The sequence below is a fragment of the Miniopterus natalensis genome, chromosome 7 (genome assembly GCF_054644295.1).
Source record: "Miniopterus natalensis isolate mMinNat1 chromosome 7, mMinNat1.hap1, whole genome shotgun sequence".
NCBI classification, from domain to species: domain Eukaryota; kingdom Metazoa; phylum Chordata; class Mammalia; order Chiroptera; family Miniopteridae; genus Miniopterus; species Miniopterus natalensis.
This window is the reverse complement of record NC_142087.1, coordinates 73,813,998-73,827,896: the sequence shown is the minus strand read 5'-3', so window position 1 is coordinate 73,827,896 and position 13,899 is coordinate 73,813,998. Positions and strand designations below refer to the sequence as shown.

The 13,899-nt window shown below is 48.9% G+C and overlaps 2 pseudogenes; one reads left to right on the top strand and one right to left on the bottom strand.

Annotated features, from left to right (window-relative positions):
• Positions 1–1,009: 1,009 nt before the first annotated feature.
• On the bottom strand, positions 1,010–2,166 carry LOC148092815 (large ribosomal subunit protein eL6 pseudogene; annotated as a pseudogene).
• Positions 2,167–3,860: 1,694 nt separating this feature from the next.
• On the top strand, positions 3,861–4,510 carry LOC148092814 (platelet glycoprotein IX pseudogene; annotated as a pseudogene).
• The last annotated feature ends 9,389 nt before the right edge of the window (positions 4,511–13,899 follow it).

Sequence of the window (13,899 nt, the reverse complement as noted above, 5' to 3'; positions counted from 1 at the left end):
GTTCTGTTCACTCCATTCTAGTCTGTTGTCTTCATTTACATTTAAATAGTCACATGTGACCAGTGTATGTGACCGCACAATAATCTAGAGACAGGTAACCTTACCGACTAAGTCTAAGACGGGTGAGCTCTTCCCTGCATTTCCTCCGTCAGGCGACAGCTTCTTTGTGTGTGTTCTCTTTTGAGTGTTTCTGGATCTATTTTCTTCATCAGTTTATTTTGTTCATTAGATTCCACCTATAAGTGAGCTCATGTGATATTTGTCTTTCTCTGACTGGCCATTTCCCTTAGCATAATCATCTCCAGGACCATCCACGCTGTCTCAAAGGGTAGGAGATCCTTCTTTTTCACCGCTGCATAGTATTCTGTTGTGTAAATGTTCCAAAGCTCTTTTTTCCACTCATCTACTGATGGGAACTTGGGTTCTTTCCAGATCTTAGCTATTGTAAATAGCGCCGCTATGAACATATCCTGTATTGTGCAGAAGCTACTTAGTTTGATGTGGTCCCATCTGTTTACTTTCTCCATTGTTTCCCTTACACTAGGAGATGTATCTACAAACATCTCTACGAGATATGTCTAATATTTTGCTGCCTACATTTTCTTCTAGGATTTTTATGGTTTCACAAGTCACATTTAAGTCTTTCATGCATTTCGAGTTTATTCTTGTGTATGGTGTAAGTTGGTGGTCTAGTTTCAGTTTTTTGCATGTACCTGTCCAGTTTTCCCATCACCATGTATGGAAGAGACTGTCTTTACTCCATTGTATAGTCTTGTCTCCTTTGTCAAACATTTGTTGAGCATATGGCTTGGGTAGATTTCTGGGTTCTCTGTTCTGTTCCACTGATCTCTATGCCTGCTCTTGAGCCAGCACCAGGCTGTTCTGATTGCAGAGGCTTTGTAGTATCACTCGGTATGTGGTATTGTGATCCCTCCAACTTTGTTCTTTCTCAGGATTGCTGAGGCTATTTGAGTCTTTTTTTTTTTTTTTTTTTTAACAGGTCTGTTGTTTAATCAGGTTCTTCGTAAGAAACTGAGAACACCAGTTTGCGAGGGTCAAGCCCTCTGGCCAGAGCAGGCCGAGCAGAGGCAGCCCTGGGGCTGAGGGCAGCTTTGGTTTCAGGCAGAACCTGCGAGTCCGGCTCTGTCTCGGCCTCGCCCTGCTCTGCCAGCTCCTGTCTCTCTCTGTCTGTGCGGAAGGTGCCACCCTCCTGGGGCTGGGCCTGCGGAGCTGCTTCTGCTGGAAGGAAGCCTCGGGGAGATGCTGGGGGATCCTCACGCCACGGCTGTCACTTTTGGCGGGGATGGTGATGGCAAATTTCTGGTGTGTTCTCCGCAGAGGGACTCGATTAAGGGACAGGGGTCCAGGCCCAAGCAGCCAACCACTGCTCAGCTGCTTCAGGGAAACCTCCCTCTGGCCTCTGTGGCGCCCTGAGGGTGACAGAGCGCCCCGGGTGGCGCTGGCCCGCGATGTCCTCACGTGCTGGGCGGAGGGTGACCTGCTCTGGCTCAGCAGCTTCCGAGGCGCGTCTCAGGAGGAAACACCGAGGCATGTGGCGCAGTTTGCCACTCGGTACCGCCATTCTTGTCACCACCGACTGGTTCTGTGACAGTAGCGGGGACGGTCTCCTTCTTCTTTTCAGTCCGGGGTTTAGCAGCTGAGCGCCGCCCCTGTGCAGGGCTCTCGGGAGTCACAGCCGCGGGCCACCTGCCGCGTCCTGGGCCAGGCCGGGCTGCGGGCAGCGGGGCTTCCCCTCGGGCGCCCGGCCTGCGGTCGCCCCTCTCAACCTGGCCGCCGCCCAGCCTCCTTGGCCTCAGGGTTCCCTCCTTAGCGCCAGCTTTCTCCTTAGTATCCGGATGGCTCCTCGGCTTTCTTGGCACCCACCAGCTTGCAAGATGGGAAAGAGAAGGAAGGTCCCCTTTGGGGTCTTTTTTGGTTCCATATAAATTTTTGGAGTGTTTGTTCTAGATCTGTGAAATGTGCCATGGGTATATTTGCATTGAACCTATACATTGCTTTTGGTAGGATAGACATTTTAATGATGTTAATTCTACCAATCCATGAACACGGTATATTCTTCCACTTGTTTATATCTTCTTGTAGCTCTGTTTTAAACATCCTGTAGTTTTCTGCGTACAAGTCTTTTACCTCCTTGCTTAAACTCATTCCTAAGTATCTTCATTTTTTTGTTGCAATAGTAAATGGGATTCTTTTTTATGTTTCTCTTGATGAGAGTTCAATATTGGTGCATAAAAACACAATAGATTTTGGAATGTTAACTTGTATCTTGCCACATTGCCAAATTCATTTATTAAATCTAGTAGTTGTTTGGTGGAGTCCTTATGATTTTCTATGTACACTATCATGTCATCTGCAAATAATGACCATTTTACTTCTTTGTTTCCAATTTGAATGCCTTTTTGTTTTCTTCTTGTTTGATGGCTGGGGCTGGGACTATTTTGATTAAAAGTGGTGAAAGGGGCACGCACTATGGGACCCCTTCGGTAAACTCAAGTTGACCTAGGCTTCTGTGCCCAAGGCACTAGGACCCAGGGCTCCCTACCCCAGGAGACAGGCCCTCCAGGGCTGCATGCAGGGGATAAGCCAGGCTATTTTGATCACTTCCTTCCTCCCTCTCAAGCTGTAGCTACCTTCAGCCGCTTTACATAGGACTGCCACTCCAGCCTCAACCAGGACAGTTCAGGTCACAGAAAGGGAACTGCTCTGCAGGCCTGGAAGGTAAGTAGCCCTCCTTATTACCAGTACTGCCTCCTACACCAGGGCTCCTCCCAGGCGGTGGGGAGGTGGGCTGTCAAGTCTCACCTCTATGCCTCCTTTGGCTCTCCCTTCCAGAAGATGGGGTTGGGTGGGGCCATTCACTCAGAGACACCTGCTCCTAGGCTCAGTCAAAATTCATTGGTTTATTCAACAAATAGTCTTTGGGAGCCTGCTATGAGCCAGGCCCTGGGGTGTGGAGGGGTGGGGACTTGGGAAGAGCTTGTCTTAGAAAGGGGGAAAACAGTTGTGGAGGGAAGGCAGGGAATCAGGCAGAAAACTGCGGCTCATGAGACCTGAGTTTGAGTCTGTTTTCTGACACAGACTACTGGGTGACCCCGCACAAAACACTCTGTCTCTGAGCCTTAATTTCCCAAAACCTGGATGAGTGGCTTTCCAGAGGGGGCCCCCTTTGGGTTCCCTTTCTTGCCCCCAGCTGCTTGTGTTGTTTTCTATATCAAGCATCAAATAAGAGTTGACTTTGCCATAGCAAGTGTTTGAAATTGGTGGGATGACAGGTGGTCTGTGAAAGCCACGCCATCAGCCTAACCCCAGCCTTAGGCAGGGAGACTGGGAGCAGCCTTTCCTGGCTCTGAGGCCAAGTGCCAGGACTGTAAACCATGGAGCAGAGACCTGCTGTCCCCACCTTCTGAAGCCATATCCTCTTCTGAAGGTCCCCTGCTTCCTCCCCACCTCAGCCACCCTCACTGTCTTGCCTCCTGAGTGTTCAGCGAGGGTCTGCCAGGCCCAAGTTGGGCACAGTTCACTTCCTTCAGTCTTCACCGCTGCAATTTCATAGACAAGAAAGCTGAGTCCTGCCAAGGTGTGGCTCAGCGGTTGAGCATTGACCTAGGATCCAGGCAATCGGGTTTGATTCCCGGTCAGGACACATGCCCAGGTTGCGGGCTCGATCCCCAGTCGGGGGTGTTGCAGGAGGCAGCAGATCAATGACTATTCCTCTCCTTACCTCTCTGAAATCAATAAAGGTATATTTTTTTAAAAAGGAAAGCTGAGGCCCTAGAAGGTAATTGTCCCCTGATCAAGGTCAGAAACCATTGTTCCCATGGTACCCACTGGTTCTTGGGATGGGGTGCAGGCTACTAGTCCCTCCCTCACCCCACACTCACTCTCCCCACAGCCAGCCTGCACAATGCCTGCCTGGGGGACCCTGCTCCTGCTCTGGGCTACAGCAGAGGCCACCAAGGACTGCCCTGAACCTTGCACCTGCCAGGCCCTGGAAACCATGGGGCTGTGGGTGGACTGCAGGGGCCGAGGGCTCACATCCCTGCCTGCCCTGCCAGCCCACACCCGCCACCTCCTGCTGGCCAATAACAGCCTTCGTTCCATGCCTCCCGGCACCCTCGATCACCTGGTCCAGCTGCAGACGCTTGATGTGACACAGAACCCCTGGCACTGTGACTGCAGTCTCACTTACCTGCACCTCTGGCTGGAGGACCACACACCTGAGGCCCTGCTGGATGTCCACTGTGCCAGCCCCAGCCTTGCCACCATCCACCCACTGGGCCATCTCACAGGCTATGAGCTAGGCAACTGTGGCTGGCAGCTACAGACATCCTGGGACTACCCAGGGGTCTGGTGGGATGTGGCACTGCTTGTTGTGGCCACAACAGGCCTGGCTCTCCTGGCAATTCTGCTGTGTACTGCCAGAGAGCCCGTGCTCCCAGGGTCACCCTCAGGCCCACCTGAGCTCCTCCCCAGACTCCATCAGCCCTGATTAGCCAGAACCACCAGTAACTCAAAATAAACTGGCTGCTCAGCCATTTCATCCAAACTCAGAGATTTTCTTTTTCCCTCTCAGTACATTCTGGAAACCTGGGTTCTTTTTTATATTAACTGGTGCTTTTCTGTCCCCCAAGTTCCTAGTAAAAGGGGCTGTCCCACTTCCTTCCAACCAGCCACCCCCAGTTTCACAATTTGGAAATCCAGAGCCCTTCCCCAGTGTCTGCCAGGTCCCAGGTCATCAGTTCTCCTACCCTCCCCTGTCTATAGTACCAGCTTCCCACAGGGACCATCCTAGGGAGCCCAGGCCAACTGCACATCAAATTCCAAAAACAAGAAAAAACAAAAACTTTCTCTCAAGTTTTTGAAGAGGGCATGGTTATCTCTGCAACAGACATACACAAAAAGGCACTTCACCATTCCCAAATGGCCCTTGGTCAAAATGTCTGGCCCTGAGGCCATCTGGGCTCACCCGCCCCTTTGTTTCTCTTCTCTTGAACTAGTTTCTCTCTCCTTTACTTCCCCTCTACCCCTCTTCTTCAGAAACAGCACATTAAATTACTCCATTTCTTACGGAAACAACTCCCCTCCAAGTGCTGACATCAGACATCTGCAAACTCTGGGGTTCAACTTCTACCGCATTCACCAGATTCTTCAAAGAAGACACGTCTCTTCTCAGAGGAATTCTGGTGCCAACAGTTAAGTTAAACTTTTCTCAACTGTACGAGCTAACATTTAGGTCTGTTACTGGCCAAGCCAAATCCAAATATAATTACACCAAGGTCCTTGCCTCAAGGAGTTCCCTGTGGTGGTCCTATGGCTCAGGAGGTGCCACGAGGAAAGCCAAGTGGGCACAGTGTGCCCCTGAAGGGCACTGGTCCACAAAAGAGAGGCAGGACCAGGACCCCCAAACTCAGGATGAGGGATGGACACTTGAGACTGGTGGAGACTGTGGCAAATCAGAGAGCCCGTGTTCCATCCAAAGAGGTCCAGCCAAATGCTGCCATCTGGAGTTGTGGACCCAGGGGCCCCGTGTTCAATTCTGCTAGAGAAAGAGGAACTCTAGATTTTTATGTGAAATCTCTGAATTATTCAACTGTTGGCAATTAAATAAAAACTGTAACTGATATATCAATAAGGCAAATAGAACATATATTATCAACTAGCTGGAGTCCATAGACTGAGAGTCTGTAATTTGTGCCTTAGGAATCAGCTGTAACACTGCTCCCTAATGACAACAATGGTCAAAGCTGGCATCTGCTTACTGGGCACATGGCATGTGCAAGGCCCTATATGAAGCACCTCACAGTGGTCATCTTCCTGCACCCTGTCGAACCCAGAGAGGAAAATACTGCTCTCCCTGCAGGGCACGGAGGCGAACACAGGTCCAGGCCCCCACAGTCACTTCATAGGCATGATCCCAGACAGGTCCCCTTCCACATCTGAAAAGTGCTCCCTTGAAAACTTCCTAGGCCCCCTAGAACTCAGGCTCTTCTACCTCCAAGTCCCCACATGAGATGTCCATAAATTCTGCCCCTTTTCCTTCCTGAGCCCGACGTGTGCAGCCACAGGCCTGGTGCAGTGATGGTTATAGGCCTTGATCCTAGGGACTGAATGGCTTGGTCCAGTGAGAACCTGTTAGCAGCCTGGGAAGCCCAGTGGCACCAGTGCAGCTGATGATTCCACTGAGAGTGCAAGGAATGAAGGGAACTTCAGTGGCCATGCAGGGCTTTCCCAAGGTGGACAGAGAATTTCCACAAAAGCCTTAGGAAAACAGGGCCACTGGGAGCATGGATTTCCCTTTTCCATCATCGCTCATGCTCCATTTCAGGCCAGCAAGGCTTTCACCACAGAACCACCCAGTCCACAGTCACCAACTCCATCATCAATGCCTCCCACCGCCACCAGCAACCATCCCCTACCAGCCACCATTGTCCCCTTTAGAACCACACTCAGCCACAGAGCCAGCTCTCCATGGCCACTGACAAGTCTCTCCTCCCCACACAGCCATCAACACCACCCTTGGTACCCATCACGGCCTGCACACTAGCATCACATCTGCCACCTCCCCGTTCTCTCCATCACAGCTACAGACATTAGCCCCATGAGCTGACACTGTTCCCCACCACCATTCCCCCATTACTGCTGTTACCACTAGCACCAAACAGCCATGGACCTTATCCCCATTATAAGCCAAATGCCAGCTCTGTCATTGCCATCAATCTATGCAAACAGTCACCATGACATGATCCTCCTCACTACCACCTTCATGAGTATTTTCAAAACCCAGCTGCAAGTGAAAAGTTTATCGAGGTAATTTTTTCTAGCTGCTCTGACAACCAATACACCCTGCTTGCCCAAAGGGAGGTTTGGTCCCCCTGACACCTTGGTGTGATCAGCGGTTCACAAGGAGGCCTTCCACAGGACTCCTCCCTCCTACTCAGCCCATTCTCTCAGGCCTGCTCTCTCTAGAGCCTTCTGCTGGGCTCCTGACTTCTTCTGGCCACTGGGTAAGCAGGGACAGCACAGACAAATGTCCACATGCTCAGGGCTAGGACTAGAAATGTACAGATGACCCTCACAAGCAATCATTGTCTCAAACCCAGTCTCGGGCGCCACAGCTGCAGGGGGGGGCCGGGAAACATGGTCTTCCAGTGCGCCCAGTAACAGGCACCAGGTGGGCATGTAGCAATGGTCGGCCCCCGGGGGTCTCTGCTAAGGTAATATGTGCCTCGTCAGAAACAGGACATGCCATAGCAAGGGCATTTGTGAAGAAATGGGCACTCTTAGGGGTCACATGCTGAGTCATGTCCCTGAGACATAGCAGACCCAGTTCCTAACACTGTCCATCTCGTGTGTTTTGCACACACACTTACCCACACCTCCTGTGAGCAAAAATGAGTGCACACACAGACACGCACACACACACAGTCTTCCAAGGACTCCATGCTGACCCAGACAGGATCCCCACGGGTCCCAACACTGGCAATGTCTCATTAAACTAGATGAGAGCAAATTCTGTTTTGGGGCAAACATGCAGGGCAGCCCCTGTGTGTGCCTGAGGGCAAAGAGCAGGAGGCAGGCGGCTCTGTCCTGACTCAGCTCCGCCCAACTTGGGGACCAGTCTGGGGCCTGGGAACCTCCTAAGAACAGAGTCTAACTTGACAGACACCCCAGCGTCTGACTGTCAGTTTCCTAAATGGCCCTGGAGCTGGCATCCTCATTTTAAATCGCACTGCATAATAAGCAGTGATGACACCACTTCAGGCTTGAGGAAATATCTCAAAACCTTGGGGGAGTTTTATTTTTTAGGTAGGTGTCTAATAAAGTGGGCAAAATAAAGAGACAGAGCTAAACTATAGTACTTTTTAATTACAAATTTTAAAAAGGTACAAACTCTACTGATTCTAGTGGCCACTGCTATCACTTTGATGTGGACTCTTCTAGACATTTTCAAGCATTTATAAATATGTGTATGTACCACCAAAAATTTGGTCATCTTATGGCAGTTTTCTACAGAAATAACACATTTATGTAATATTCTGAAGCTGGCTCTTTTTCCCATGGCCATGTAATTTAGAGATCCATCTGTCTATCTGAGCCACCTCTCAACCTCCCGCCCTCCCTCTTTCTACCACAGGATCAGCACAGTATTTCACAGCATCATGTCCTCCAGTTTATTTATCCTTTGTTGACAAAGATGTAATTGCTCCAATGTTCTCCGTTAGCAACAGTACTGAAGGGAACAACCTGTGCACCTGTGTGCATATTTTGCTAGACCACTAGTTCTCAAAGTTGGTTCCAGGAACCCCCGGGGTCCCTGAAACTCTTTCGGGGGTCTACAAGTTTAAAACTATACTCATAGGACCGGGGGCAAGGTGGCTATGGCATAAAAGGAGGCTGTGTGCCTTTCTCCCAGCCACGGACTGGATTTCCAGCCAAAATCTGTGCGGTCAGCTTGAAAAAGAGAAGTGTAACTCATTGGACATATTTTGTCTAAGGAGCACTGAAGAAAGAATGGAGAAAGTGGAAAGACAGAGGGAGTCCTGGAGAGGGGGAGCCCCACTGTCGTTGATGCTTCGCTGAGAGGCCCCAGTGATATGGGGTGCAAAGCTCCCTCCCCTTGGAAGTGTGGGGTCACATCCCCACGCAGGGCTCCCAAACCTAGAGCAGCAGAGACTAGAAGGAGGGCCCCGTGGCATCGGGAGAGGGACCCGGGGACCTGTCTGTCTGGGCGGCCAGGTCCTTTCCTTCCCGGGAGGGAGCGGGCCGACTAAAGGCCGTCCCCGGGGAGTGGCTCGCCCTGGGTGCTGGCTGCTGGAAAAGCTGCGCTGCCGTGTTGGGGTCCGAAGAAAGAGGGGGGCTGACGGCTGCACCCAGAGGAACTCTGAGAGACCCTCTGCTTTCCCGAAAGGCAATGTGCAGAGTCCCAGACACCGACTAAACCCTGTTGCCTGAGGAAGGTGGAGGGATTATCCCACCTCCAGTGCAGGACTGGAGCCCCCTGCCCCACCTCTGGAGCACAGGGACTGATCCTGCCTGTGGAGGGGGTGCAGGGAAGGTGGGGGATTTTTGACTCTCACTGAAGAGAGTTGGAAGTGAGAGCAGAGCAGAGACTCTGGGTCCCAGCTTCACTGTCACCAGCCAGCAGAGAGATCAGAGTCCTGCCTCGGATGATTTTATAACCCCTTCTGCTTGCATCTGTGGCTCAAGGGTGCTGGATCCTCAGAGAGCAAGGGTGTGTTTTTTATTTTGTGTTGTTTCAGGCACCCCCCAGCATCCCTCAGGAAGGCTTATATTGGAGAGACAGATGAGTGAGAGTGGGCTTTGGGCCTGATTCTTGGGGGCCAGATCCCTGTGTCTTGTGAGTTCAGCCAGCCAGTGCCAGGAAGGAGGGGTGGAGCATGTCTCCACCTCCTGCAGGCTGGGACACCACCCCAATAGGAAAGAGTTTGGATCAGCTCTCTGAAGCCCCAGACACCGCGAGGGGCACAGACTGTGGGGGTCAGAAGAACAGCTCAGAGCAGGGCACTTCAAGAGTTAGACCCTCACAGGCTGTTGTCTGGGACCAGAAGGGCCGCAGAACCTCCTGCGGGCTGGGCAGGCACTGTTCTCAACCAGAATCTCTTTGGAGCAGTCCCACCAAGCCCAGGGCAACTGAAGCTTTTCCAGAAAAGGCAGGAGGCTGGATGCAAGCCGCCCCCGCACCAGGCCGCCTCAGGGGAACTGGATTGCACCGTAAGCTGGACACTGAGCAGTTGCTCTTCGAAGTGCAGATTAGTTACCCCTGGGGCCCTCTGGCCCTAGCTGGGCTGCCTGGCTCCACCCAGACGGCTCATCAGAAGGCACTGCAGGCCCAGGCCACCTCCAGGGCAGGCGGCTGAGGGGGGAGGCGACCTCAGAGAGCCTCAGACCCGCCTCAGCTACTGTGGGACACCCCGAGTCAGCCTACACAGCTGGGGACATTAGCTGAGAATAGCACCCCGGCAGGAAGCCTGAAATCAGCGCACAAAGCAAGGAGCCTCGCGCAGCAGGATCTGCCCAGGCGACCTTTCCTGGGCTGTTTTGCTGCTGTTCTGTTCCAGTACTTTCCTCTGTATTGCGCTGGCCGCCTTCTCACCTGTCCTGCTTTTGCTCTTTTCTCCCTGTTCCTTTCCCGTCTCCTGCCGCCCCGTCCTCATCTTTCTCCATCAGTTCCTTCCTTTCCCTTTTCCGTTCTTTCTCTCACTTTTGCTTTCTCTCTCTTCCTTTTACCTCTGCATAACTTTTTTTAGTAAGAAAATTATAGGCCTGTATCCCTGATGAACAGAGATGCTAAAATCTCAACTAAACATTAGCAAATAATATCCAGAAAGAAATTAATAAGATCATACAACATGGCCAAGGGGGATTTATTCCGGGGATGCACAATAGATGCAGAAAGAGCATTCGATAAAATCCAGCACCCATTTTTTATAAAAACGTTTCGTAATCTGGGAATAGAGGGATCAGACCGCAGCATAATAAAGGCCATATATGGCAAACCCACAGCCAACATCATAATCAATGAGCAAAAAAGGAAAGGCATTTCCCCTAAGAAGAGGAACAAGACAGGGGTGTCCGCTTTCAACACTTATTCACCATGGCACTGGAAGTGCTAGCCACAGCCATCAGACAAGAAAAAAGAATAAATGCATCCAAACTGGAAAGGAGGAAGCGAAACTGTCACTATTTGCAGATTACATGATATTGTACATAAAAACATACAGAATCCACCTGAAAACTAACAGAGTAAATGAATGAATTTGGGAAAGTAGAAGAATACAAAAGCAACATCCAGAAATCGATGGCGTTTTTATACACCAATAACAATCTCTCTGAAAGAGAAACCAAAAAAGCAATGAATTTTACCACTGCAACAACAATAATAACAACAAGGTGCCTAGGAATAAACTTACCCGAGGCTGTAAAACACCTGTACTCAGAAAACTATAGAACAGTCATGAGAGGAAAAGGGAGACAGAAACACGTGGGAGCAAGTTCCGTGATCACGGATTGGAAGAATTAACGTCATTAAAATCTCCACACTACCCAAAGCAACCTATAGAGTCAACGCAATCCCTATGAAAATAGCAGTGGCATATTTCACAGATCTAGAACAAATATTTCAAACACTTATATGGAACCGAAAAAAACCCCGAATAGCCTGAGCAATCTTGAGAAAGTCAAACAATTTGGAAGTATCAAACTACCTGATATCAAACTATACTACACGGCCACTATAGTGAAAACAGCCTGGCCCTGGCATTAGAACAAGTATATAGATCAATAAAACAGACGAGAGCCCAGAAACAAACCCACACCTTTATAGCCAATTACTCTTTCACAAAATGGGCAATAACATACAAAAGAGTAAGGACAGTCTCTTCAAAAAATGGTGTTGGAAAATTGGAGAGTTATATATATTTAAAAAAAAAGATAGTAGACCATCCGTTTACACCTTACATTGGAATAAACTCAAAATGCATAAAAATGTAAATGTTAGTTGATGAACCATAAAATTCCTAGAAGAAAACATAGGCAGTAAAAACTCAGACATCTCTCGTAAGAATATTTTTGTAGGTATATCCTCTTGAGCAAAAGAAACACAGGAAAAAATAAACCAATGGGACCACATCAAAATAAAAAGCTTTTACACAGCAAAAGAAACCATCAACAAAATGAAAAGGCAACACATTGCACAGGAGAATATACTCACCAATGATACTTCTGATAAAAGGTTAATTTCTAAAATATATTGAAAATGTATACTACTCAATAACAAAAAGACAACTAACCCAATTTAAAAAATGGACACATGTTCAGACGGCCTGGTTCAGAGGCTGAGCATCAACCTGTGGTCCAGGAGCTCGCTGTTCGATTCCCGATCAGGGCACATGGGGGGGTTGCGGGCTCGACCCGCAGTGGGGAGCGTGCAGGAGGCAGCTGATCAACAACGACTCTCCCATCATTGATGTTTCTCTCTTTCCCTCTCCCTTCCTCTCTCTTTGAAATCAATAAAGATATATTTTTTTTAAAAAGAAATCAAAAATTGAAAAGGCAACCCATTGCACCAATGATACTTCTGATAAAAGGTTAATTTCTAAAATATATTTAAAATGTACACTACTGAACACCAGGAAGACAAACAACCCAATTTAAAAAATGGACACATACTCACCGGCTTGGCTCAGTGGTTCAGCATCAACCTATGGTCCAGGAGCTCGCTGTTTGATTCCCGCTCAGGGCACATGCCCGGGTGGTGGGCTTGATCCCAAGCAGGGGACGTGCAGCAGGCGGCCAACCAATGACTCTGTCATCACTGATTTTTCTTCCTCTATCTTTCTCTCTCTTCCTCTCTCTGAAATCCTGGCTCTAGCCCTAACCATAACACTATAGCTAGTTCTCATTTTAACCCTAACTCTAGCCTTACCCGTAAACTTAACCCGAAACTTAGACCTAGCCCTAGGCCTACAACTAACTTTAACCCGAGACCTAACTGGACCCTAGCTTTAACACTAACCCTAACTTTAGCCCTAACCCTAAACATAGTCCCAAAACGAACACTAACCCTAATCCTAAACCTAAGCCCAGTTCTAGCCCTAGTCCTATCTTGAGCCCTAATCCTAACCTAAACTTTAGCCCAAGACCTAAACCTAAACCTAGCCCTCGTTTTTGCCATAACCCTAACTGTAAACTTAGCCCTAACCTTAACACTAACCCTAACAATAGCCCTAGCCCTAGCCCTAGCCCTAACCCTAATTCTAAACTTAGCCCTAGAACAAGCCCTACCTCTAGACCTAACCCTAATCCTAAGGCTTCCCCTGCAACGAGTCCTAAACCTACATTTAACCATAACCCTAAGCTAATTGTAGCTTTATCAATAACCCTAACCACATGCATAGCCATAACCCTAGCCCAAACCATAACCCTCATGGTAACTCTAAACCTAACCCTAGAGCTAGTCCTAAGCATAACCTAACCTTAACCCTAGCCATACTCCTAACACTAAACCAAACCAAACCAAACTTTAACCATAAACCTAAAGCTAACCCTAACCCTTACCTTGTATCCAATTCTTGTCCTACATTCAGCACTAGTCCTAGCTGAAAACTGATTCTAGACATAACTGTGGCCTTGGGCCTAATCCTAACACTCTTCCTAAGCCTAACCTGAATATTAAACCTAATTCTAAGTCTAACCCTAGCCCGAACCCTAAACCAAATTCCAAAGCTAACTCTAAATTGATCCCTACATCTAAAACTCACCATAAATTAACCATAACCCTAGACCTAGACTTAGGCCTAGTCCTAATTCTAACCAAAACCCTAATCCTAAACCTAGCTTCAATCCTAACCCTAACACTAGCTCTAGCCCTATCTTAATACCTAACCCTAACCCTAAATCTAGGCCTACATCGAATCCTAAGCCTGACCCTAACCCTAATTCTAACCCCAATGCTAGTACTAAACCCCAAAACTAATTCTAAAACTAGTTCTGGCACAAGCCCTAGCTCGAAACGGAAACCTAATCACAACATTAGCACTTGCCCTAAACCTGAACAAATGCTACCCTAATGCTAATAACACCACATCTAGCCCTAGAGAAAAACTCAAACCTAACCCTAAATGGAACCCTAATTCTAGCACTAGACCTATCTCTAACTTTAACACTAAATTGAACCCCAAACCTAGCCTTCTTCTTAAAACTAAACTAACCTAACCCAATCCCAAATGTGGGGAGCCGCTGTGGCCCCAGGCACGGAGGAGCTGCCTGGGTGAGCTGCAGAGGTGCTCTCCTGCTCCCTGACCCAGTCCTTGAGGCACCAAAGCAATACTAATTTAGCTTGCGGCCATAAATTCTAGA